Below are 25,997 nucleotides of genomic sequence, written 5' to 3' on the forward strand. Positions count from 1 at the left end.
CCAGAAGGAGGGGCGAGAGGGGGAAAGAGTCCCCCGTGGAAGAACCAGTGGGTCAGGGGCCAGCCAGCAGGGCTGCGTCCCCAGTGAATGACCATGGGGACACCACTTCTGTCCTGGGGGATCTTCCCACACTGTCAGAGGGACAGAGGCTGGGAGATCTGCGCCAGGCAGACTGTTGCACGGCACAGGAGCTATGTGCCACCCTCAGGGGGGGCATGTGTGCTCCCCGAGAAGTCCTGGTGCGCCAGGCAATTGTTCAACTGCAGGGTTGGGTCCCTGAGTTGGAGAGCCAGGTTCAGGTGTTGTCTGACCTGGAGGGTGGGACCACTGTAATCAGTGTCCTGACCCATGTCACTTCTAGGGGTACCACTCCAGTTGGGAGTGGGCCGGACCCTGGAAGGGGGTGCAGAGGGAGGGAGTCCTTGCCTCTGACCCCGGTGCAGTTTGAGGGTTTAGACCCTAAGGTAGAGGGCCAGGTGCAGGGTGTCCCCCCTGACCTGGTGCCCCAGTTGCAGGATAGCACCCCTGAACTGGTGGGAGAATTGTGCAGATCACCTGCCACAGGTGCCCTGACAATTCTGGAAGGGGGTACCACTCCAGGTGGGAGGGTACAGAGCCCCAAGGAAGAGGACCGGGTGTGGGAGAGGCCACCCCAGTGTTTGGTCCAGCCGCCAGGTACAGGCCTGGGGCTGGTGGGTCAGTGCCAGGATAGCATACCTGGACTAACAGAAGAGAGAAGGGACAAAAGGTGCCAAGCACCTGGGGCTACTGCCCCCCGCTCTCTGAGGCCACAGAGGTTTGAAAGCCCTGAAAGGCATAAGGCCTGGGTCCCAGCCCTGACTACTGTCAGTGGCCACTGGGATTTGATGACTGTCTGTTGGGACACACCTGTGAGCAAGTTACGGTTAGAGGCTGCCCAGGTGGTGTCCACCGAGGAAGAAAAGGGTGCCCCATGGATTAGTTGGGTGGACCCTGAGAGTATGGACAGAGGATTTGAAATAGGTTCAGATTGGCGTAGAACTGGAATGTGCCCCTGCTGTTGCGGGCCAGGTCCAGGTTCTATCGCCCAAAGCAGGGAAGCCCATCACAGTGGTGATTGGTCTACCCTGCGTTTTGGCTGGAAGGGGGTTGTGTTGGACCTGGCCTTCTTGGCAGGGTCATCCCTAAACTTTTTGCCTTCCTCCAATACTCTCTCTGACCTGTTTTTGTTGGTTTAATGACTCTGGGCACTTTTACCACTGCTGACCAGTGCTAAAGTGCATATGCTCTCCCTGTGAAAAGTATACATGTGATTGATGTCCATGATTGGTTCATTGGATTTACTGTCAGTCCCTAGTAAAGTGCACTAGGAGTGCCAGGGCTTGTGAATGCCAATACTGCTAGTGGGCCTGCAGCGCTGGTTGCGCCACCCACAGAAGCAGCCTTAAAATGTGTCTAGGGTCTGCCATTGCAGAACCTGCGTGCAGTCTGGTACTGTCATGCTGGCTGGGCAAGTGCACACACTTGCCAGCCCCTAAACCTTCCCTTAACTTCATATTAGTCATCCCAATGGTAGGCCTGAGGGCAGGGTGCATTGTAAATGTAAGGTAGGACAAGCCCTGATGTGTGTGGCATGTCCTAATAGTGAATTACTGCCAAATTCGTTTTTCACTATTGTAAGGCTACCAGTTCCCTTCTAGGCCAGATGGGCTGCTGGAATTATTACACTCTATAATCCCAGCAGGCTCAGGGAACATGGTAGAAATTAATGTTTAGTATGCCTGAACTCAGAATAATAAAATACTTCTTTTAGTAAAGTTTATTTTAATATCCTGTGTTTGCAAATGCTACTTTTAGAAAGCTAGCATTTGCTTGTCTAACCATTTCAGCCCACCTCTGCTTTTGTGTGTATCTGACTGTCTGAGTTGTGTGAGTGACAGGGCTGGGAGTTGACAGGTTGTGAATAGCAGGATGACACCTTAGTGGGTGGTGGGAGTTTCCCCTGAATGATGCATCAGGCTGTGCTCTGCCCCCACAATGCTGGCTCCGCCCTCCTGGGGAGCGACTGATGACTCAGCCTGCACCTGGCCCAGGAAGGACTGAAGCTTGTCAACAAAGTGCTCAGGCTGCCCCTGTCCTCACAATGCCGGCTCCGCCCCCCTGGGGAGCGGCTGATGTGCCTGCCCTCACACTGAATGCAGAAGCAGAAGTACCCACCACAAGTGCTCAGGAGCTGAGAGCAGTTATGCAGAGGCCCCCCTGGCCAGTGAGAACAAAAGAAACTGTGTATAAAAGTAGGAGCCCTGCTCCTTGTAAATCAGAATCCTGTTTTACCACAAAGAACCTCTGCCCGAATAGAAGGAGAAGAAGACGCTGGGAGGACTGGCCTGCTGCTTGCCTTGCTGAGGAAGGAGAGGAGAAGACTTTGCTAAAAGACTTTGCTGCTTTGTGCTCTAAACATTCTCCAAGGGCTTGATTGAGCTTGCCCCCTGAACTGAACCCCAGGACCAGTGGGTTCTCCTGTGCTTTGGCTCGTCCCCTGCCTGAGGCCGAGTATTTCCTCCCGCCGGAGGTGAAGTCTGCCCCCTCTAGCCCCCTCCTAGGGCCGTGGTACTCGGGAGCCAGCCTGCCCTCTTGCCCTTGAGAGCCTCGCTCCACTCGGAGTCGCTCTCTGCCCCAGGGCTAAGGTCGGCCGCTCCTCTACCCCTGCCTGCTTCACGGAGCCCTTGAGGAGACTTCAGCCCCTCCCGCCGGAATCCCGGGGACTCGAGCAGCCTGGACCCTGTGCATCTGATTGCACCCGGCTGCCCTGCCTTGCTCTGCCCCCCCAGGAGAGGCCGCACCGCACTGTGAAGGGTGCCTTGCCTCCCGGAGATCCTCCGCTGTCAGAAGGGACCCCTCTGCACTGACAATTCCTGAAAGAAAGCATTCCTGAAGGTGCCTTGGCCCCAGAGGCTCCTCTCACCCCTCCCTGCTCCTCACTGCAGCTGAGAGCCCCCACCTCTGGAAAAGGTCCGGGGCTCCTCTCATCGCTGGCTTGCTGCTCTGCTCCGAGCTCAGCCCCCACCTCTGGAAAAGGCCCAGGGTTTCTTCGAGGCCCTCTCTGGTATCCATTCCAAGCATACCGCGAGATGCGGGAGAGTTGGTAGGGGCCGAGTCAGTTTCACCCTTGAAGGCAGGAGAGGCGCTGCAAGGCGCTCGAAGGCCCAGGGAGGGTCCCAAAGCCCCAGAACAGAGAGAGGCTTTCTCTTTGAAAGGAAAGAACACTGAGAGAACTGTGAAATTAGGAGATTTATAACAAAAGCGCCTTAACAGAGAAATCTCCATTTTTGAACTGCAACTAAGGAGAAAAGGAACTATTTTCTTGAAGTGAAACCATTGAAGTATTTTTGAACAAACAACCATTGAAAGCTACAACTGAGAACCTTTGCCTATTTACAACCTGTGGTGCAACAAAAACGTTATTTGGTCTTGTGATAAGTCTGTTGAGTTACATATATATATTTTTACATAAAGAAGAGTATTTTTATATATTTACAGCCTGGTGTCCATTTGTGGGGGGATTGGTATATTTTACTGTGTGTGTGATTACAAATGCTTAACTAACTAACGCCTGAAGAATAGCCTTGGCTGCTCATGCCACGCACCTAGAGGGTGAGCAAGGGTCATTCTAAGGGGTCATCCTTCGCCCTGACTTAGAGGAGAGGGTCCCTGCTTGTCACAAGTGCATACTTGCGCCAACCAGAGACCCCCAATTCTAACATGCCTGAATTAAGCAGACCACTCTTACCCAGTCCAAAGATCAGGGCTTGATCCATCACCGTTTTTGGTGGCGCTGTGCTGCTTGACTCTTGGGGGCTGTAACTGGGGCGAAAATAACAACAGGGCTTTCTAGTGTGTTTTTTTGTTTAACACAACTGAGTCCTTTTGTTTTGTTTGCCACTGGTGTTGTTGCCACTGGCACTTGCCACTTAGGCTAACATGTAAATTTCTGGGAGCCCTCAGTGAGTTCCCTTGACACTGGCTCAGTTGGTTTGTGACCTCTATATTTTTTTTAATTGTCCGGATTTCAGATGAAAGGAGTTTGCGCTGTTAAAATGTGCACACTTTGGTGTTCAGCGGATGGTTCACTTCTAAAAGATGCAATCGGGCCACAATGATGTTAAAGTAGCTGCAGTTCCCAGTGTGCAGTCTGACAGAAGTTTTCGAAAGAGATTTGCTGTTTCATATTACCCAAATCTTGTGTGTTTTATGATGTTTCGTTTTCAATGTCTAAGGAACAGATTATCCAGTTGAATAGTATTAGTGTTTTTTAGCCTCAGAAAGCTGAAAAGACTGGGTCTGCCTTGCATCGAATACAATCTGTAACAAATTAGCTGCACAGAGTTCTCTACAGAAGGTGCAGTGTTAGGCAAATGACATCACCAATCCTCTGATAACATCACACAGTTGATCTCTGATCCCAGCCCAAGCCCTTCAACAGCCTCCTAGTCCTACTTGCACCTAAGGGCCCAGGGGCAGCAAGGGCAAGATGTGGAAGCTAGAACTGCTACCTCACACGGTGTGAGTGTGTGTCTATTGACTCCCTTCACATGGTCACCCGGGAAAGAGCTGTTCTCATTGTGCTAGACAAGGTGAGCTGGAAACCCTTGCACAGAGCAGCCTTCCAGCTTGTGTGTGGATGCTGTGCATTGCTGACGTCCATAAAGCGTGTTACAAGCAACCTCCCTAGGAAATTAGTGGTAGCCTCTGAAGCTTTTGCTAGCGTTTTTAGGGTAGAGAGAGGTGTGGCTCTCAGGCTACTCGCTACCATACCTCTCCTTGTTTATGCCCCTTCTCCTCCTCTCTCTTATAGTGAAAAGTTTTTAAAGCCTTCTGGTATGGGGTACTTCACACACGAATAGGCCCTTTAAAACATTCCTTAGTTTCTTTTTCTGCTCCTGCCTTCTTCATTACCCCTGGTGCAGGGGTAGAAACCAACAAAGACAGTGCCACACCATGAGTACCCAAGTGCAAGCCAGAGGTGGGAGCTGCTACTCCTGGCCAATGGCCTCTCCTAACTGAGTTTCATTCTTACCAGCCAGAGTCTCTGAGATAAGGTACTTATATTAATTCACCTGAAAACGTATGGTGGAGATAAGCATTTGCTATATAACAAGCAATGACACCATTCAAATCATTGTGTTTTGTGCTAAAATACCAAGCTCATAACAGCAAATCTCCCAGTGACTGCCATGCAGCAAATGAACTCGAGTTCCGAATAGTGTTTAATTACCAGCACTGCATTTAAGATTTAATATTACTGTGCTTTCAAAGTTAAATGGCATAAATCTTAATTAAGTGACTTTAGCCTTAAGCATATATTCTGCATGCAAATTTCATAAAGTTACTTGGGTGGCTCATCTGAAAAAAATGCAATTGAAGATGTGAAAGGAGATGTATTATAATCAACAGTTAAGGCTCTCTGTTTAAATACAGGCAGGAAGGCGTGGAATTGCAAATTAACATTGTCAGAGCCTTTCTCGCACAACCTTTGGGTACTGAGGCATTGTACCACACAGAGCATAGAAGAAAAACAATTGGGAGCCAGAGGAGGAACAAATTGTGCTGCAGTGATAAGGAACCGTGACATAAGAATGATGGGTGGTTCTGGTGTACAATGGCACATGGATATGATTTTTAAAACATGGCACATAGTTTAATAGACTTAATATTCAAACTGTGAATGTTGCCAATTTTGTACATATTCTTTCCAGCTGCCAATTTAAAGATGTATGGAGAAGGAAACTTTACATTAACCATCAAAAACAGTACATATATTATTACAAAGGGGAGTAGGTCAGGTTTCAGTATGGTTCAAGTAAGAGGGTAGAACTGATTATATGCTCAAGGTCTGTTGGGTGCTTTGTTTCTACCCTGACTACTGTATCAATGATGTATAATGATTTAACAAGGATGGCATTAGTAATTTGCATTAGATTTAACACATAGATCTAGAAATATCTGCTTTATAAGGGCGCCTGAGTAGTTCTTTTGAGCACCAAAATATATATTGGACTCGGGCTGCAACTTTCTGGTAAAAAAAAAACCATAAATTAAGACACTCTGTCATATTTTCTGCATGGACTGAAAAACAATGTAAGTAATTAATCCCATGATTGAACTTGGAAAGGACACTAACTGATGTTAAATGTCTGCATTCTAAACTGCATCCTTTTCATCAGGTCCCAAGGAGATATAGAAGGAAGCTATCTCAGAAAAAGTCCCAGCACCATTAGCACATGTAAAATGTTTTTTAGATAAATATTGTTCATACTGACTGCTGAGACATGGCCTCCGATTCCTCCAAATTAAAATCCGGTTTGATCTGCTTTATTACATCAAAAAAGGCTCTTAGGGCTCAGTGAACGTTACCACCACTAACCAGTGCTAAAGTGCTTGCGCTTTCCTTTCAAACATGGTAAAATTGGCTTACACCAAATTGGCAATTCCAACACCCCAAACTCCCCCTAGTAGTGGTTGCTCACTGCGCTTGCTTGCTATACACCATGTGGGGGCTAGTCTCACTTTTACTTTGTTCTCTCTTATTCATGAAGTGTGTCTATTTTTGGTGCTCTCTGAAACAATGTCTATGGGTACATATGACTGGGTGGGTAACTTGGTGCTCCTTAAGGTCATCATCTACTATTTACTGTGCTTTGAAAGTTGATACAATTGAATACGTAATAAAAAATGTGCTGTAAAATTCACCATTTTGGTCTGTCGTTTTCCCAAATTTTCGTGGGGGGAGAATCACCCCAAACCCCCCTAGTAGTGGTCTGGCTCGCTCGCTGCGCTCGCTCGCTACGCGCCGGACGGGGGCTGGTCTGGCAAAATTTGCCAGGGCTGCTTTCAGTTCCCAGTCCGGCCCTGAAAAGGAGGGTTATTCCATCAACGTCTTCTCCGAGCCCCCTTTTGATGATCTAGACACCTCTTGGTTCCCGCCTCCATCTAAGTTGGAGGCACATCATACCCCCGAGACAAGGCTAGGGAAAAGGAAGGTTCCAGAAATCCTTTGATTTAAGGAGGTAGATGTAGAAGAGGCGGATAATGATGATGAGCCAGTCATTATGGACATTAGTCCAGCCCCTATGGAGAAAGACATTACCCAATTCCAAATTGCTGTGAGGGATGTGGCAACACAGATGATACCACTAACAATACCTCCAGCTTCCATGTTTTGCTGGCAGTGACCTACATCCACCACAACCACCTCAGTGAAGTAGGCATTGCAGAGAGTCAAACTTCATACCCACCCACCAGTTGACCTCCCCAGTATGGGACTTCTTTCGGTTAGCAGAAAGGAGGTGAACATTGCTATATGCTCCATTTGTTGGGAATGTGTAAGTCGGGGGTGAGCTAGGTACAAGCTATGGTACCGGAGGCCAAACAACATCTGAAAAAAAAATACTTGATCCAGTGGGAGGCGCACCTTCAGAAGCTCTCCCTGGTGAGGGGAACTGGGGCTGCGAGCTGCATGTGATTTTTAACGTGGTGTCAACCTTGCTACCTGTTTTACTATTTGTTATTTGCACTTGGAGCGTTTTTAAAACTGTTCCGATTTTACTCTGGGGGCATTTCAGAAATAACGGGAATGAATTTTCAGGTACACTGACACTCTGACCATCTATCGATCTCCCTCACTCGGCCCAGCCGCTTTTTAGCCGACACTCGGCGGCTGTGGGCGCCATCTTTAGTGAGGCGGGGAGAGCGCTCTAGTCGCGCCGTCCTCCCGCCCTCTTGGATTATTTAACTGATCCTCATATCGCGCTCGGTGCCTTCAGAAGCTCTCCCTGGTGAGGGGAACTGGGGCTGCGAGCTGCATGTGATTTTTAACGTGGTGTCAACCTTGCTACCTGTTTTACTATTTGTTATTTGCACTTGGAGCGTTTTTAAAACTGTTCCGATTTTACTCTGGGGGTTTTTCAGAAATAACGGGAATGAATTTTCAGGCACACTGACACTCTGACCATCTATCGATCTCCCTCACTCGGCCCAGCCGCTTTTTAGCCGACACTCGGCGGCGGTGGGCGCCATCTTTAGTGAGGCGGGGAGAGCGCTCTAGTCGCGCCGTCCTCCCACCCTCTTTTCTCCCTATATCATGTGTAGGCCGGCCAGACGGCGCAGCGGGCTGGCGCAGCGGGCGCGCCGGATGCGCGCCGAAGCCGCGCCTAAGCCAAGCCCGTCTGCACCCGTCCGTGCCAGGACCGCGCCGGGCGCAGGGCATGTTGCCCAAAAACTTCCTATTATCAGGTATGACAGTAATGAATTACTTACATTACGCTTTGAAACGGGTGATCACTGTAAGGGCTGCCCCCCTATCGACCTCCTCTGGGGCCCCTTCTCATGCTTACATTGTAAATGGATGTCCCCTGTGACAGCTTTTGAAGCACATGAAACGTCGTCCCCATCAAAGTGTAATCCCAATAATTTTAAAGGAGGTCTCATTAATGCCAGGTCCCTATCCTGCCACTGCCAAGACATACATGATTTAATATTATGTCACAATTTGGATGCTCTTTTTATTACTGAAACTTGGCTTAATGACTCATCTAATCCTGATCTGGCAATTGCCCTCCCTTCAGACTTTACTATCTTTAGGCGGGACAGACCTATTGGGCGTGGGGGCGGGGTAGCACTTGCTATTAATAAAATTTTCCTTTGCCACACATTTGACTTAGGCCACCTTAAAGGAAGTGAGGGCATAGGCATCTCGATTAAAATTAATGCCTCCACCTCCTTCTCGGGGGGACTGATATACCGCCCTCCTGGCAATGCCACTTCCTTTTTGGACTCCTTAGATGATGTTCTCGGGGCACTTATTCTACATTATCCCAACTTCACTCTATTAGGGGATATGAATATACATTTAGAATCGTGTGTTGATCCCCACACCATCTGCTTCCAACACTCGTTAAACATCTTTGGATTATCCCAACTTGTTACCGCTTCTACCCATCGTGCTGGCCATACCCTCGATGGCATTTGCTCTAATCTTACAACCATGACCACGTCCTCTCTGATCCCTCAAATTTGGACTGATCATTGTCTCATTCCATTTGACATCAAGATACAAGCCCACGCCTTACCCAGCATTAAGCGTTCCCACCCCTCCTTCACAGTCAACTGGAGAAAAGTGACTGTCCGTATTAAGCTGGATACCCAACCTCTGGCCCAGGCCCCCAAACTAGTTGGAGATGCAGTAGTGGATTCCCGCAACTTCCATGCCTGGATGGACCAAATCGTCTCGGATAATTCCAACACCAATGGCCACCATGCGAAATGTCACAAAAGAAAACTAAATGCACCCTGGTTCACCCATACCTTAACCGATAGCCATCTCCTTTGCCGAAAACTAGAAAGGAAGTGGAGAAAAACTTATGATGAGGCCTCAAGAACACTTTATGTTCAGCAGAGGAAAAGCGGCTAAAAAGGACTATTTTACTAAGGCTATAAATGAAGCTCACCAAAAACAAAAAACTGTCTTTTCAATAGTTAAGTCTTTTACCCACCCCAAAGCTCTCATGCCCGAAATCCCACCGTCTGAAATTCTGTGTAATCAAATCGCAGATTTCTTTGTGGATAAAATTGTTAATATTCAGAGAGACTTTCTTCCCCCCTCGATCACTCCTCATGAGGTAACTGATAACTATCCGCCTCTTTGCAGCTTTAAACCTGTTTCCCTCCAGCAAACACGCAAGGCAATTCTGGCCTGTAAATCAGGAGCCCCTACCGACTCCTGTCCTCCCAGCATCCTACACCTTCTAATCGAGGTAGTAAATCCCAGCATCAATGCCATTATCAATGAATCTCTTCATTCAAGGATAGTGCCCAGCAACTGGAAAAAGGCTATTGTGAAGCCCCTGATGAAGAAGCAGAACAAATCTCCAACTGACCTGACCAACATTCGCCCCATTTCACTACTACCTGTTCTAGGTAAGATCACGGAACAGTTAGTGCACGGAGAGTTAAAAACATTTGTAGAGACCCACAACATCCTGCATCCTCAACAGTCAGGGTTTCGCTCCGGCCATTCCACCGAAACAGCCTTGATAGAACTATCCGATTCCATCAAGTTCCTGCAGGATGAGGGAAGGCAAGCCGTCCTCATCCTGCTTGACCTAACAGCAGCGTTCGACACTATCTCTCATGTCATTCTGATTAATAGAATGCGAGAGATTGGCGTGACAGACACAGTGTTGGCATGGGTAAAATCTTTCCTGTCTAACAGGTCCCAAACTGTGTCTCTGGGTCCCTACCTATCCAGCGAAAAACCCATTACATCAGGAGTTCCCCAGGGGTCCATATTAAGCCCACTTTTCTTTAACATCTATATGGCTCCCCTCCTCGCTGTGATAGAGTCTCATGGGATCCTCGTCACGTCATACGCCGACGACACCCAGCTTGTCGTCACCATCGATAAAAAGTGTACGGACGCAGACTTGCAATTTCGGAACTGTCTCACTGATGTATTCCAGTGGTCGAATAAAAACCACTTGAGGTGCAACAGTGCGAAGACCGAAATCATACCGCTGGGTAAAGACCTATCTTTCTGCCTGAAAGAATGGTGGCCCAAAGGATCAGAGGCCCCACCCAGTGCAGTGTCTTCCGCTCGGAACCTAGGCGTGCAATTTGATTCATCCCTCTCTTTCGATGACCACGTCAGGATCACTGCAGGGCGCTGCTTCGGACTTATTAAATCCCTAAAGAAATTCTTCGACTTCCTCCCCATTGCAGCTAGAAAATCGGTCGCGGTAGCTTTAATACTCTCCCGACTCGACTACTGCAATGGTTTAATGGCTGGTGTGAAGAAGTCCACTCTTAGGAAGTTACAAAGTATACAGCACGCGGCTGCCAGATTGGTACTGAAACTCCCTAGAAGGTCATCAGCCTCAGCAGCACTAAACTCCCTCCACTGGCTGCCACTCCACAAAAGAATCCTTTTCAAACTTCTACTGACTGTGTTTAATTCCACGAAAAATACAGGGCCCCGTTACCTTGCTAATCGCTTCACGCATTACAACCCCACAAGATGTCTGAGATCCTCAGGGACCAATCTCATCACGATCCCGAGGTTCAAGTATAAAACTAGGGGTGGGAAAACTTTCACCGTCCTGGCAGCAAGGGCGTGGAACAACTTGCCCGTCAACCTCAGACTAATTTAAAAGGAGAGTCTCTTCAGGAAAGTCCTGAAGACATGGGTGTATCAACAATCAGACACCTCTGTACTGGCAGCTATCTAGATTCTCACCATGTATCACTTACACGCATGCTCAGCGCCAAGATGCTCCTTCCGGAGCGAAAGTTCGCGCTTTACAAATATCCATAAATATCAAATATCAAATTAGTGGCCAGAAATCTCAACCGTTGTTGTTGAAGGGGATGAAGAACTAGAAGATCTGATCACTGTGGAAGGTGATCAAGAGGGAGACATTTTCTCTGGTACACAAAGTATCCCTGTCCCCAGCAGTGCAGTGGTACTGTCCACATTCTCATCAGCAACATCCCAGTGACACAAGAGTCAGGCTGAGACACCAAGGGGTCCTAGGCAAGAGAGTACCGCAACAAAAGAATGTGTGTTGAGTCTAAAACATCTGGCATCAAGAAGTCACATGCATCTGTGGCACCAGAAAAGAAAAAAATCCAGGCTACCATTCTCAGCATGTTTAGGTTGGGGGGGCAGTACGAACGCGACCTACCAACGGCACATTATTACAATGCAAAGCTTGCTAAAACGTTAGCGCTGGACCTCCTCCCTTTTTCTTTTGTGGAAGGGGTGTTTTTTTTTGGAAGTTGTGACAGCCATCTGCCCAAAATGGGAAGTTCCCAGCTGGTCCTATTTTGCTTGAGTTGCTGTTCAAGCACTACATCACAACATGATGGAATTGCTTAGACAAGCTTTGCTGTTCACACTATCCACCTGACAACAGACATGTGGACCAGTTGCCAAGCCACTGATTATGTGTGCATCACTGCACACTGGATCTCTGTTTTGAGGGTTAGAGAAAAGATATCTCCAGCAGGTTTTGTTGACACTGCTGATATTTTTAATGCCACTCGGAAACATGCAACTGTAGCCTTGTTCGCCATGGAGAAATCTCATACTGCTGCAAACATTTTGGAAGACTTTGACAGCAAGGTCTTTGAACAACTGCGACCAAGAGGGCTTACCGTTGGTTTTGTTGCCACAGACAATGGCAGTAATATAGATAAGGCCATGGCCAAAGGTGGCTATTTCAGGGTCCTGTGTTTGGTGCACTGAATTAACATTATTATTCAAGACTTTCTGAAAAAAGAAGGGCAAGGCAGCAACTTACTGACCACCTACAGAGGAATCTAGACACATTTCAGCCATTATTTTAAAGTCCGGAAGCAGCTGATGATCATTCAACATGTTAATAGAATGCTAGTTAAAGCATTCATCCAGGAGGTGCCAACACGTTGGAATTCAACTTATTACATGCTTGACCGTCTGTTTGGGCAGTACAGACCAATCAGTGAATATGTCAATCAAAGAGGGGATGCTACGGTGAAAGGCATGATCATTGATATGGACCAATGGGGCCTAGTTAAATGCCTGACAGAGATGCACTTCCTTTTGAGCTCTTCACACATGAAGTCAGCAAGGAGAACTGTACTATGGGCCAAGCTATCTCATTGTTGAACATGCTACAGGGACAGCTGAAGGGGGTATCTGATATGTACGCAGGTGTGAAGGAAAAGAAAGAAGCATATGAGTAGGTGGAGATCTGAACATACAAGGGTGCAAAGAGGCATTGTGTTATCCAACCATTACATTTGTGCCACAATTTTAGATCTACGTGCAAACCATTACTGCACACTTTCAATCCTTTTTCGGAAGCAGATGGTGCCAACTACAAAACTTGGATAGCTGTAGAAGCCAGTCACTCAGAAAAAGAATGGCTGGGAATTAGAAGTCCGCTACTCCAGGGCACAACAAGCACTACCAGGCAGCCGGTTTCAAGTTCAACACCAAGAACAACATCAATAATAACAAGAACAGGATCATCAGCCCGTAAATCGGCGCAGGAATGGTTTCTACAGCAAGGGTTTGTAAGGTCCAGTGCTAAGGCAAATGCAAAAGAGGCCGAGCCAAGCAGCGCATCCCCATGCATTGAGCAGATGGTCCAGGCCTATCTGGATGACTCCTCAGAGGTGTACATTGATCTAAACCCATTGCTGTATTAGTATGAGAAAAGGCACCAATGGCCAGTGCTCAGCAGGCTGGTGATAAACTGTCTAGCTTGTCCTGTATCAAGTGTCTCTTCTAAGCGTGTTTTCAGTGCTGCTGGTGCCTTTCTGACAGTGAGAACGACAAGTCTCTTGACCCAAAACGTGGACAGGTTATTTATGATCAAAATTAATCAGCACTTTATACCACTGGATTACACTATACCTGAAGTAGCACAGCAGGAAGGTTATGATGGCGACTCAGGTCATGGAAGCAGTGTGTTAGGTGACCTACTTCTGGGTGAACCACCAGAGTTTGAGGATGAGCTCTACTTCCCTGACAACTAGGCTCTTTGAATTTCCAGTTACTTTCTTTCTTTCTTTAACGCCCCCCAAAAAAAGATATAGCTAAGAAACATTATTTACTTTATTATTTATTTGTGTGTGTGACATTCTTTCTGGTTCACAAATCCATTCCCACCATCTTATTCTTTTTATTGCCAGATCAGAGATGCGACTGTGTGTAGTAAATGAAGAAGTAAAGTCCACTCCTGACTGGCCCAAAAGCCATTTATCTCAAGCCAGACATTGGATAGAGAATTCAAACAAATGTGTGCCTGCCTCCAACCCAGGGCCCTGGCTATCTATCTATGCTTTGCTAACCTAGAAGCACTTCCCCGGAAGAACAGGTAAATGATGGATTGCATTGCACGATGAGTGGTTGTTGTTTGTTGTGAATGTCTATTCTACAAAGTGACACAAGTGAATCTTTCCCTTCTTGTTCAATAACAAAATTGTACTACTACAGGCTGATCCATTGCATTTTTTGAGTCAGGAGTGGAGAACTCACTTGGGAGACGGACACTGTTGGCACGGAGTCAGAGTTCGACACCATGACCTGGCCACCATACTCGCAGTCAGAGTCAGGTCAGGAGTATCAGAGATGATTGATGGAATAACTTAGGGCTTGCCACCAGAAGAAGATGGATTTTTTCACATTCACTATAACCAACCCATTTGGATGATTGATGATGACTTTGAAGTGGCCTCAGGTAAACAACCAGAGACCAGACCTACATGTCTGTGTAGTGTTGGTGGGTGGTGAGTGCGGTGTGACTGACAGCGGTGCATTGATTTTTTTACTTCAGTTGAAAAATGCTATGTTACTGTGTGTACACTATGTACATGTGCTCAGTGCTTTCTGAAGCTAAGTGGAGTTTGGGTGCGGGTGGCCTGTTGTTGGAGGCAACTGCCATAAACAGAGTCCTAAAATATATTTGACAGGCAAAGGCAATCGCAATAACATTGAACTTTTCTAAATCAGATCAACTAGTAGTAGTTATTGCGGACCATCCTATCCTATTCAAAATTTACAAGACCTACCTACCTAGTCCACTTCTATTTAAAATGTAATAAACTGCATTTTGGAATTACTAATAATAAATTGCAACAAATCATAATGTTTGCTTCTTCTCAAATCTCATTCTCAATCTCCCAGTCTCAAGTCAACCCCCTTGATGGGCCAACGCACTAATCACTAAGGGCCTTACTATAATGATGACAATGATTTTGGGTGGACGCCATTGCGGTTCTGGAAATCCTGGCCTTAGTTCAGCACTACGGTCACGACGACCGCACTAGTCCACTACAAATCAATGCGATCACCCATAGGCCATAGGGCTGCTGCAAACCTCCATTTGTCAATGGAAGCTTGCGTGGCAGATGTAAAAGGCCTGCAGCACAAGCTTCCATTGAAAAATGGATGTTGTTGTTCACAAACATCGCTGCATCGTCTTTGTAGCATTTGCATGCACCATACAGTTACCACATTACAAATAACTAATTGCAGAACATCTTATATGATCATCACTAATCACATCAGCCCATGCGAGTGGCAACAAGTACGATTCAATAACTAGGTTAGGTGGGTAGCACCAAGTAAGCTAAGCACCTGTGTAGAATGACAGATTATTACATAATATTTGAAAACTTAACTTCCCTGCTTGCCATTTTTTGGGAAAACAATATCTGCTATAGTATAGAACACAGGTAATAATAAAAATGTAAAATTTTAATAATTACTCACCTAGCCCCGCAACCTCAACTCCTAGCAGGTCCAGGATGTCAGACCAGCGGGGCGCCAACTGCTGATGGGTGCGCTGGACACCAGAGCAGCGGTAAACTGCCTGGCGTACCCTCGCCCTGCGCTGCTGCTGCTCCTGCATCCCGTACCCGGTCCCAGGCCTGATGCCTGCTGCCAGGGTGGAGGGTAGGTGGCACTAGATATAAAAAACCAGCACTGCCACCTCCACCTCAGAAAACAGGGCACGGGATGCACCGCTGCCTGGAGCCGCCTTCTGCAAGGAAGGCAGTCACGCGTTGGTGCACCCTTATCTGCTATGGGGCTGGGGGAAAAGAGAGAAAAAAAATAACAGGGAAAAAAAGGAAGGACTGGGTAGTAGTAAGGAAGTGTGAAAACTAAAAAACAAAGGACCAAAATTACCAAAAACGCACAGTAAAGTAGAAAAAAACACAAATACACACTTAGAAAGACAAAGGGTGAGATAATAAATAAAAAAGATGGGAAAAAAAGTTTTAAAAGCCAAAGATTAGAGATTAAGAAAGGATAAAAGAGTAGGCCCCAGCACCACAAACAGAGTAAGAAATAGGAAGGCCGCAGCCATGTGCGACCTCATGGTGCAGTTTGCACAATAGTTCCACCCGAACACGCAATCTGCGTTGACGTATGGCAGAAATGTTAAGCGAATCGGTGGGACAAGTGACTTCATGTGCTTGCAGAGCTCCCCGTAGGGGGGCAAAGTTTTTGCGCAACTTTTCGGGTTGTCACGTAGCGCCGCTATCCGAACTCTGCCCAGGCATACCCACCCTCTCCCAAACACAAACCTATCCGTCCAATCCCACCCATCCCAAGGAAGATTCTTGAAGTGCCTGCCCTGTCCCCACTAGATGCCCTTTCCAGAGAACGTTCTCTTTTGGCAGTCTGTTAAGGAGGAAAGTTTGAGGCAACACTCCAACGTCTTTGGGACATTTAATTTTTTGAATTTTTTTGTGGTTGTAAATAAAATGTCTCTTAATTTGAGAGAAGTATCTTACGTATAAACAAAAAAATTTACATTTCATCAAGTTTGTCCTGAGACTATTTTTTATTTACTTGTGTTTGAACTGTTAATGATTAAGTATGTACAAAGTTCAGCAAAGGGTTATGGGAGTGTTCAGAAATATGTTGGCGCTCTACAGGTAGTGGTTAGAGGGTAATTGTGAGGTTTAGGTGGTTGGTGCTTCTTGGTCAGAGATAACCCTGGTCTCTGAGAAAAGAAGGGGGAGAAGAGCTCCAACTTCTGTATATATGTAAGCAAAGTCAAGCGCACACAACCCGAGTTAGTTAGTTTTTTTTTTTTTTGTAGAGTTTTATATAGCGCGAACTAGACCCGAACCGAATCAGGTATCAGAGCGCTTTACATAGCACAAGTTACGGTTTTTTTTGTTTTTTTTTTACATGAGGACACACACTTTCATTTTTTTTAGGCACGGGGAGATTAAGTGATTTGCCCAGAATCACAGGAGGTTTTGACGTCGTTACCGAGGCTCGAACCCAGATCCCCAGGTCCGAGGTCGAGCGCCCTAGCCGTTAGGCCAGCTAGGTAAGGTTTTGTATTCTTCAATGAAAGGATAAGATCAAACTCCAATGTTGTTATCTTATTCGTTATTTATTTTGTCCGGTGAGAGTTTTTGTTTCACAAGAAACCAGCCGACACATGTGTCATTATCATGAAGGCAACTTGCACCAAATTTAAAATTACAATAACATTATACAGGTGTGTATCTTTACATTTCCTAAATGACAACATTGCACACATTTGGATTACACATTGGTATGTTATTGCTTGTAAGAGAGATGTCAACATACATGAGTCCTGATCAAATGTAATCTGACAAAGCAAAAGGTGACAAGTTATAAGAGAAGCTTAGCTTTGATTCCCGCGAAGATGCTGTGGATTTGCCTCACGGTCAAGTAGCAGCAGCAAAGGCAGGACTTGTACCTTGATGGTTAAGGAAGTGTAAAGCAGAAAGAAGATAAGTTTCGGCCTTATATCCGTTCCAATCAGCCAACTTAGGTGTGGAAGTTTCCTTCCCAAAGTCACATTGGTGGAAAGACACATCGAGATTGGCCCGGAGGACAAACTGGCTGTGCTCCCTATGACAACCTTTGGCCCCATCGATGCAGGTGAACGTACCTGGTGGAGTTGGCGGCACTCTGCAAGCATCTAAATTAGAGTGGGTGGACTGCCTAGTAGGAGGATGGAAAATAAACAGCGGAACCATTACCTCCAAGATCTAAATCAGGCTCTTAGTCTTTTGCATCAAAATAGAACAATATGAGTATAAAAAATTCAAATGTACCTGTAATTTTCTTTGAGTTCCAACTGATGATAACCTTCATACAAACCAAGCCAAGAAAAGACCTTTGCATTTAATCGTGTTGTCCTGTCAGCAATGTGTGGATCTGAATGTCGTTCTCGTTCAATTGCCTTGTTTTCCTGATGCATGTCAATGTATATGCATATAGCTCCTTCACTGTCCTTTTTGGGCGCAGTGCCCAAGGGAGAAACCTATGGCGCTGGAACAGTAGAACACTCAATGATATTCTACTTAAGTAATAATTCAAGTTCTTTTTCAACAGCTTCTTGTAAATGAAAAGAAATGTGTCTATGTCTTTGAGCAACAGGAAGGACATCCTCATTAATATGCAAATGTACTTTCATAGTCTTAAGCTTTCCCAAACCATGAAACTACAAAGTGAATAGCATTCCTGTTGTACTTGATAGAAATCAGTCCCATATCAGCAGTTGTGCTGAAACTGAGTCGACAGGCAATTTGACGCAGTACTTTGAAGCAAATGGTTGGCTGCTTGCACCTTCGTTTTCTGGTGTTTCATGGTCACTATAAATTAACCTTGATGTTTTAAGAGCATCAATGCAGCCCATTTATACACTTTGGTTTTCAATGGCGTAATTTGTAGTAACGTAGACAATTTATTATATTTTTCCTCAGGCATAATGTTGATCGATGCACCACTGTTGATAATGAAAGGTATAGAAAAAGTATTTATTTTTTGGGTAATATTTGGGCAATGTTTGAATGACTTTGGCACTTTGGCATGTCGAGTTTCTTTTGACTGACATTTTTCTTCACATGCAAGCAGTCCAACATGCTCATGCTTTTCGGAGGTAAACATCGACATGGCTCAAACCATCTTCCTCACTTTCACCTTATACTGATACAGAACAACTGTATGACGATGATTTAGATGACAATCAACTTCGTTCAGGGTTGCTTTGTTTTAACTGAAATCGCCGCTTGGCCTGGTGGCTGCACATCAAGCATTACTTCTGGAACGTTCTGGTGGCTATTTTGTCTTTGTACCATGATGCCCTTGCTTCTTCCTTTGCAAACTGTCATTCTCCTTCCCACAGTCTTTATATGTCTGTCCAATGGTGGGACATTTAGCTTCATGTGGAAATGAAAATCCACATCTAAAACAGAACTTCTTTTTATATGTAGACATCACTTTTGCTTACTTTTCACACTCATGACTGACTCTTTCTGGGCACCTCTGGCCTCCATATCAGCAGCTTGTTTATCAGCATGCTTTCCATCTCTGACAGCTATTAACACTTGTTCCAGACTAAGTGTTTCTCTCACCATTCGTCAGTTGAATGAATATGACAACCATCCATCAATAACTCTAAGACATATTTCTTCTTCATCATAAATTTAATTAAACTTACAGTTTTGATGAGTGTGTCGAGTGTCTCCACAAATTCATCAATGGTTTCACCAACTTTCTGTTGTTCTTGACTGAAAATGTATCTTTTGTAATCAATGGAATTGGATTAAGCTTCAGATTCAACTGTTTTTTAATCTGAAGGTAATTGACTTTGTCAGTTTGCAGCATTCATTTTCTTTATGCTTTCTTTTACACCAGTAAGATTTTTGAGGTTTTTGATAATTTGTTTGTTATCAGTTTCTTCAAGTGCATCAATGAAATCTTCAAATGTTTCTATTTAAACAATCCATCGATCACCATTATTTAGCATTTTGGCATGGTATAAAGGTGGTGGTTTAGGAATGCAGTAGCGCTGTGTACCAGTTTGGAACTTAATGATATTGCTTGTGGATTACTGTGATTTATGCAAGCCATCTGTGAGGCCTAGCGATATGCTGGGCTCTGGTTCATTTTTAATGATAAGTGGACACTTGATGGTCTATTTGGTCGCCATTGGAAAAACAACCTGTTACTATTTCGAACACCTTGTTTGACTCTCACTCTTCTAAGGCTCACAGTGTCATGCTGAACCCCACTCAACAGCTTTGGTGGCACACCACTTTGGGTATGTACAGCTTTTTAAGCACAACCCTGGGCACTTCTTCTTGACCCACTTCACCAAGGGCAGTGGTATAATGACTCTTTAATGGGATTGGTTAGTCAAGTATTTCTTCTCTTATTAATGTCAAATTGCTCTTTCTGACACCTAATTAATATCCGCTTTAAATGTGCTTATCTTTGTGTCATTATTTAGCATTTTTCAATTATCAATTAACCCTGGGCGTAGTACTTCGCTACGCCCACTACGTGTTGCCTACTTCGCCATTTGCAAAGTAGGCGTAGCAGGCAACACTACGCCCACTCCGTGGGCGTAGCAAAGTTGCCCGCCACCCGCCTCCCTCCCGCCCTCCCTAAATACTTAAATAACCTTTTTAAAAAGAATAAAAACCACTTACCTTGTCGGCTCATGAGAAATGCGCATGCGCGGGCGGCCGCGCATGTGCATTAGTATCCAAGATGGCGGCACGATTACGAGAGGGAGCCCCGGAGACGCAGCAGACAAGGTAAGTGGTTTTTATTCTTTTTAAAAAGGTTATTTAAGTATTTAGGGAGGGCGGGAGGGAGGCGGGTAGTATTTAGGGATGGCGGGAGGGAGGTGGGTGGTGCGTAGTGGGGCTACGCGAAGTGCGTAGGTGGACGTAGTTTCTTTCCCACTTCGCGTAGCTTCGCGTAGCCCCACTATGCCTACTACGCCCAGGGTTATTATCAATGACTGCTCTTTGATAACTTGGTTGTATCTGCTTTCAGTGTCATCACTCTGTATAACATATAAAGTTAATTTGTGTAGCAGCACAGTACCTTTTTGTATGGTCTGACCAGCAAGTTCCTGACCAATGACATGTTGGTTCTCTGCAATGCTTTCATTAATTTCATCTGCTTCACAGCAGCTGGAACTGCGCTTTGACTCCACATGCATTAACATTCAAGTCTGTACTTTGACATCGGCACATGTGGTACACATCAAACTCTCCAGGAGAGCACTGTAGATCCTTAGGTTACTTATCCCCTATCTCATACCCACATGTGGTGTCCCCCCAAGCCTGGGTGCCCACCAATGACAATGCCACTCACACAGCTTAGTATTAGATGTCTTTATTCTTGTGTGTGTAATTGCAAGCTCAACATTCTAAACCAGCCTTCATTGCATTCCCCTTTAATACTTATGTCACGGCTCAACAGAGTCCATAAGGAGCCAGAAAGGTTCTGCAATTCTAAATCGCAAGAGGCTACACTAGCAAACACATCTGCTTTCTGAGTTCTCTCCCACCTTTCAATTCATCTAAACTTTAGATGTAAAAAACACAAAATGGGTTCCATTGTGGCTACCTGTATCACTTACACTCCATGCAAGTATCCTCCTCACATGATGAAAAGTGAACTCACACAACAGGCATGTTCAACATGACAGACATGTTGGTGCTAAGGTAAAGGCAAAAATCTATATCTTGCTATAATGTATTCCATTCTGGGGTGCATGCTTCCCTGAGCCATGCTGGGGGGCTTTCTCCAGCCCAGTAGTAATGCATGCAAACTGAAGGATTCTACGTCCTCATATAAAATGCTTGTACGTGTCATCTCAGACATGCAAGGTCCTGGACCTGGGCCTGTCAGTGTAGGCACTAAACCCACACAGGGAAATCAGATCTTTGAAGCATTAGATTCAAATAAGTTACAAAATGAGTACTATAAAAATAGTAAACTAAAATAGAGAATTGTACAATATTTCAAGAAGAGACCTCCAATATTAGAATGATTAGCAGTGAAGTTAGAAGTATTTAAAGCCAAAGCCATCAAGTCATTGTTGTTTGAGAAATGGAATGATGTAACAGGCTTGCAGAGTTGGATGTGGTGTCTAAGTATGATACTCATCATTTAAACATGAATATAGAACATGCATATATACATATTCACATCTACTGGCTTTGTCAATGGTTGTTTTTTGTATTGGTTTTATCTGTTGTTGTTTTTTCTCACATTTTGTCCCCATAGTATTCATAGTCTAACTGCTTGGTCAGAAAACAGATGTCTAATTCATAATATATGATTTTACTTCAGACTTAGGGGCCGTTTACGATGTCGGGCGGAAAACCTCCTCCCAACAGTCAGAATCTCCTAGACCATGTGGGAACTCCTCCAACCAACTCGATGGTTTACAATCTGACTGACCGCGGTCGGCTTGTAAACAGCTTGGTCTTTCTAAATCAATTCCGACCTGCTCTCGACGAGTTCATGTCAGTCGGACCTGCATCATACAGCTCTATGGACTGTGCTTCCGACCGAGCGATTACAATGCCGGTTTCCACCAGCCTTTCCGAAATAAAAAGGCTGCGGGAAAGTGAATTTTGGACACTCTAGCAGGGCTCCCTTCATCTTGCATCCTCCGATTGGGAGCCAAGGGGGTACCTAAGGGACCCCCTGTAAAACCTCTCACTGTGTGGCAGACACCATGGGTTGCCTGTGACAGGGTGCAGAGTTTTATGCACATCTCCCATTTCTCCATAGGAGCCTTGTTGGCACGCGGAACATGGGCTCCCATAGGGGTTAATGGGAATACGACGAACAGTGTACTGTTGCATCATAATCGGTTGAGAGGAACCGCCGACCCCAAATCAGTAGGTCTCGATTCCGAGTCGGTATTGGGAGGAGGAAACAACAACCGACATCGGAATGAGGCCCTTAGTTGTGTTGATGTGAGATGCTGATATTTATATCTGTGTTTCTGTCAGTCATCAGAAAGTCATTTCCTACTTTTAGTCTTTGCTGAAACAAGTATACATTCAACTATTACAAATATGGCTCCACCAATATATAGAGCACTATTGATGTCGTAATTACCTAAGCAATACTGAAGCTTAAAGTAATTGGACCCTAAAATATATTTGATTACTTAAGAAAGTAAGACTGATATGTTTGTTTACTTTAGGTGCTCATATGTAGCTTGACACAGTGGTAGAAACAGTTGTCAGTGAATTTTGTGTCCGTTCTGACAACTGTGCCTTCTACAAGGTACAAGTTGAGCACCAATAATGCTTCTTTCAGATATTGCAATCTCATCTTAGAACATGTTTACATATCAGTATCACACATTTTTCATCTGGATTTATACTTTGCTTCATCTTAAAACATCTATGCTCACATTAAAGTGACTTACTAAACTGTTAAATATCATCAAAGATGTAATTTGACATGTCATGAGTGATTTCATATGTACGTTTATAAGCAGTGCATTACAGGAGCACAATTTATTGTTGGCCTAACAAAAGGAGGCAAATGTTAGTTCTTTTGTAACCATTATTACATTTTAACTGGAGAATTTTCAGTAACTTTAAGTTAAGGTCTGATTACCAAAGAAAACCATACCTTCAATTTACCTTTCATTTTCTCACGATATTTGTAGCTGTTTTTGAATGTTCACCAAATGTAACTACTACTTAAGCCTAGCTGCCATTTTAAGCCAACAACCATCTCACACAGCCTATAGCCATGTGCAGCATAGGTTATTCACAAGACCTCGCACAACCCTGCACCCAAACCCCTGCAGAGGCCAGCTTCCAGTCCACAAAGGGCCTTGACATTCACAGTGGGAGTTGGCTGCAGATCCTGGCCTGTCACAGTGAGGGTGGACCCAAGGGTAGGCCTGAGGCCAAGCACTGCACCCAAACCATTGTGGGGGACTGCCATAATCCTGAAGCACATGGCCTTCAGCCATGCACAACAAGATTGGGCAGTCTTTAGCTCTACATGCCAAGAATTCTTGAAGGGCATGTCCTTCACCGTACACATCAGACTTTGCTGTGTGACGTGACCTACGACCAGGCTACACTGCCAACTCACTGCATATAACCATTTCCCACATGTGGACTTGGGCCAAGGGGAAATTTATGAGTGTAGATGTACTTCTTTTTGTGAATTGGTGCCGGAGAATTGAGAAAAGTAAGTACAATGGCATGAATCACTCACTGTCTCCATATCATGAACGTTCTCATTTCATGACGTTAAACCAAATACAAAGCACACTGAAACATGTAATATTAAGGTAATCGATAATGGGCCATTGTAACTCTGTAATATAGGCCTGTACTGCCTTCAAGCGGTTCTGTTGGTACAAACAACAAGGATGTAGGCTGAGAGGTTTATATAAGTTACTTGAACCCTGGGAGGGCAATATAGCACCATATTGCACATTTCTTGTCATATATCTTTTATATATTACCTGAAGCCTTAAGTGATTTAGGGCCCGATGTAGGTAGCCAAATACCGGTCGGTAACGGCCGAAAATCGGTAATTTCGGCCATTACCGACCGGTATAAGTGCATCGAGATGTATGTCACCAAAATCGTACCGAATCGGTAAACGCCAGTCGGTAAAACACCGAATCGGTATTACACGAATCGGAATTTACCGAATACATATTCTCCGAATCGGTAAATAAGAAATGGTAATTTACCGAATCGGTAAATACCGAATTCATATTTACCGAGTCGGTAAATAAGAAGTGGTAAAAAAGGCCAGTTGAGATGTAGCAAAGTCAGGAAATACAGAATTTCATGAAATTCGGTATTTAAGAGTCGGTATTTACCATGGATTGGAAGCAGGTGGAAACCAGGAACAGGATATATAAGAAGGTCCCAAAATGCAACTGTGCACCCACAATGGCGGCTTTCTACGTTATTGCAAGGTGGCCACGGATACAGGCAGCAGGAGAGAGGGTCTGGCTAAGGGAGGAGCAGGTATATAGGCAGAGGCTCACCCTCTTCCAACTCACTGAAGCAGAGATCCTGCAAAGGTACCGACTCCACCCCAGAACCATCCTGGACTTGATCAGGGACCTCCACCCATATCTGGAACACCCAACCCCAAGAGCACACGCCATCCCACCCCATGTACAGGTGCTGTGCTGCCTACACCTTCTTGCCTCTGGGAGCTACCAGTACTTGATAGCCTCAGTAGGTGGAGTGTCCCAGAGCTGCCTGTCACCCTTTTTCAGAAAATTCCTTGACGCCATGATGCAGAGGATGGAGCACTATATTGAGTTCCCTGAGACACCTGCAGAACTAGCAAGGACAAAAAACGATTTCTATCAACTTGCACAGTTCCCGCACATCATCGACTGTATCGATGGGACGCACATCCCACTATGCCCACCTGCAGCAACAGAACACATATACAGAAACCGGAAGTCCACACATTCAATCAATGTGCAGGTGATCTGCAACACTAGCAACATGATAACGGACATTGTAGCCAAATATCCTGGGAGTACCTACGACTCCTACATATTCACCAACAGTGGGATATACAGACGCCTTGTGGCTGGTGATTTTGGTGATGGATACCTGCTGGGTAAGTATGTGTGAGACACCCTGATGGTTCATGCAGAAGGAGCACTCCTGAGTATGTGACTGATCAAAATATCCTTTCCCACCCAGGTCACAGTGCATATGCCCTGCGGTCATTTGTGCTCACCCCCTACCTGAACCCATCCACCAGGAGTGAAAGGCGTTATAACGTGGCACACAGAACAACACGTTGCGTGGTGGAACGTACATTTGGACTGCTGAAAAGTAGATTTAGGTGCCTCCATAAGAGTGGAGGTGCACGTCAGTACACGCCAATTATCTGTTGCAAGATTATTGCGACCTGCGCCATGCTGCACAATCTTGCCACCAAGGAGGGCACAGAGATAGAACTAACATATCATGAGGACATAGATGATGGGACAGTACAAGCAGATCACAATGCAGCAGGAGCAGCACCAGCAACAGATGGTCGACTGCGACGCGCAGAAATCACCAACAGTTACTTCTAATAGAGCGATGATACTCAGGCATGTCCATTTATTTGAACACTCACTTTAATATGCACTACTGCACCATCCAAAAGAACATATATCAAATTAAATGCACATTGCACAATGGTTGGCCGAAGTTCACTTCACTGTGACCTGTCCTGTGTTCATTATGTCTCTCAATGTTTGCGCTTACGCATGATGTTTTGCGAGCCACGGGGCTGGGGGTCTACATGCGCAGTCGTGCCGGTGTCATCAGCATGGAGTCTGCTGCTCCTACGAATGTCCTGAACAGGCGTGCTGGACCCACTCCTGCTCTTTGACTCCTCAGTGTCCCCAACACCCATGTTGCCACCTGTGGCTGTCTGCTGTGTCAGCATTGCCTCCATTGCAGAGGTCACCCTCCCCATCCCCCGGGACAAGTCACTGCAGCAGTGTACAATGTCAGTCTGCATGTTTACAGAGCGGCGACACTGCAGTGTGGTAGAAGTTGCCAACCAGTTAATAGCCTGATTCAGCAGCCTGACCTCGCGCCTATACCTGCGCCTCTCTTGGTGGTCACTTTCAAGCCTGTCACAGAGGGTGCCCATG

Source organism: Lissotriton helveticus, chromosome 2_1 (assembly GCF_964261635.1).
Source record: "Lissotriton helveticus chromosome 2_1, aLisHel1.1, whole genome shotgun sequence".
Classification (NCBI taxonomy): Eukaryota; Metazoa; Chordata; class Amphibia; order Caudata; family Salamandridae; genus Lissotriton; species Lissotriton helveticus.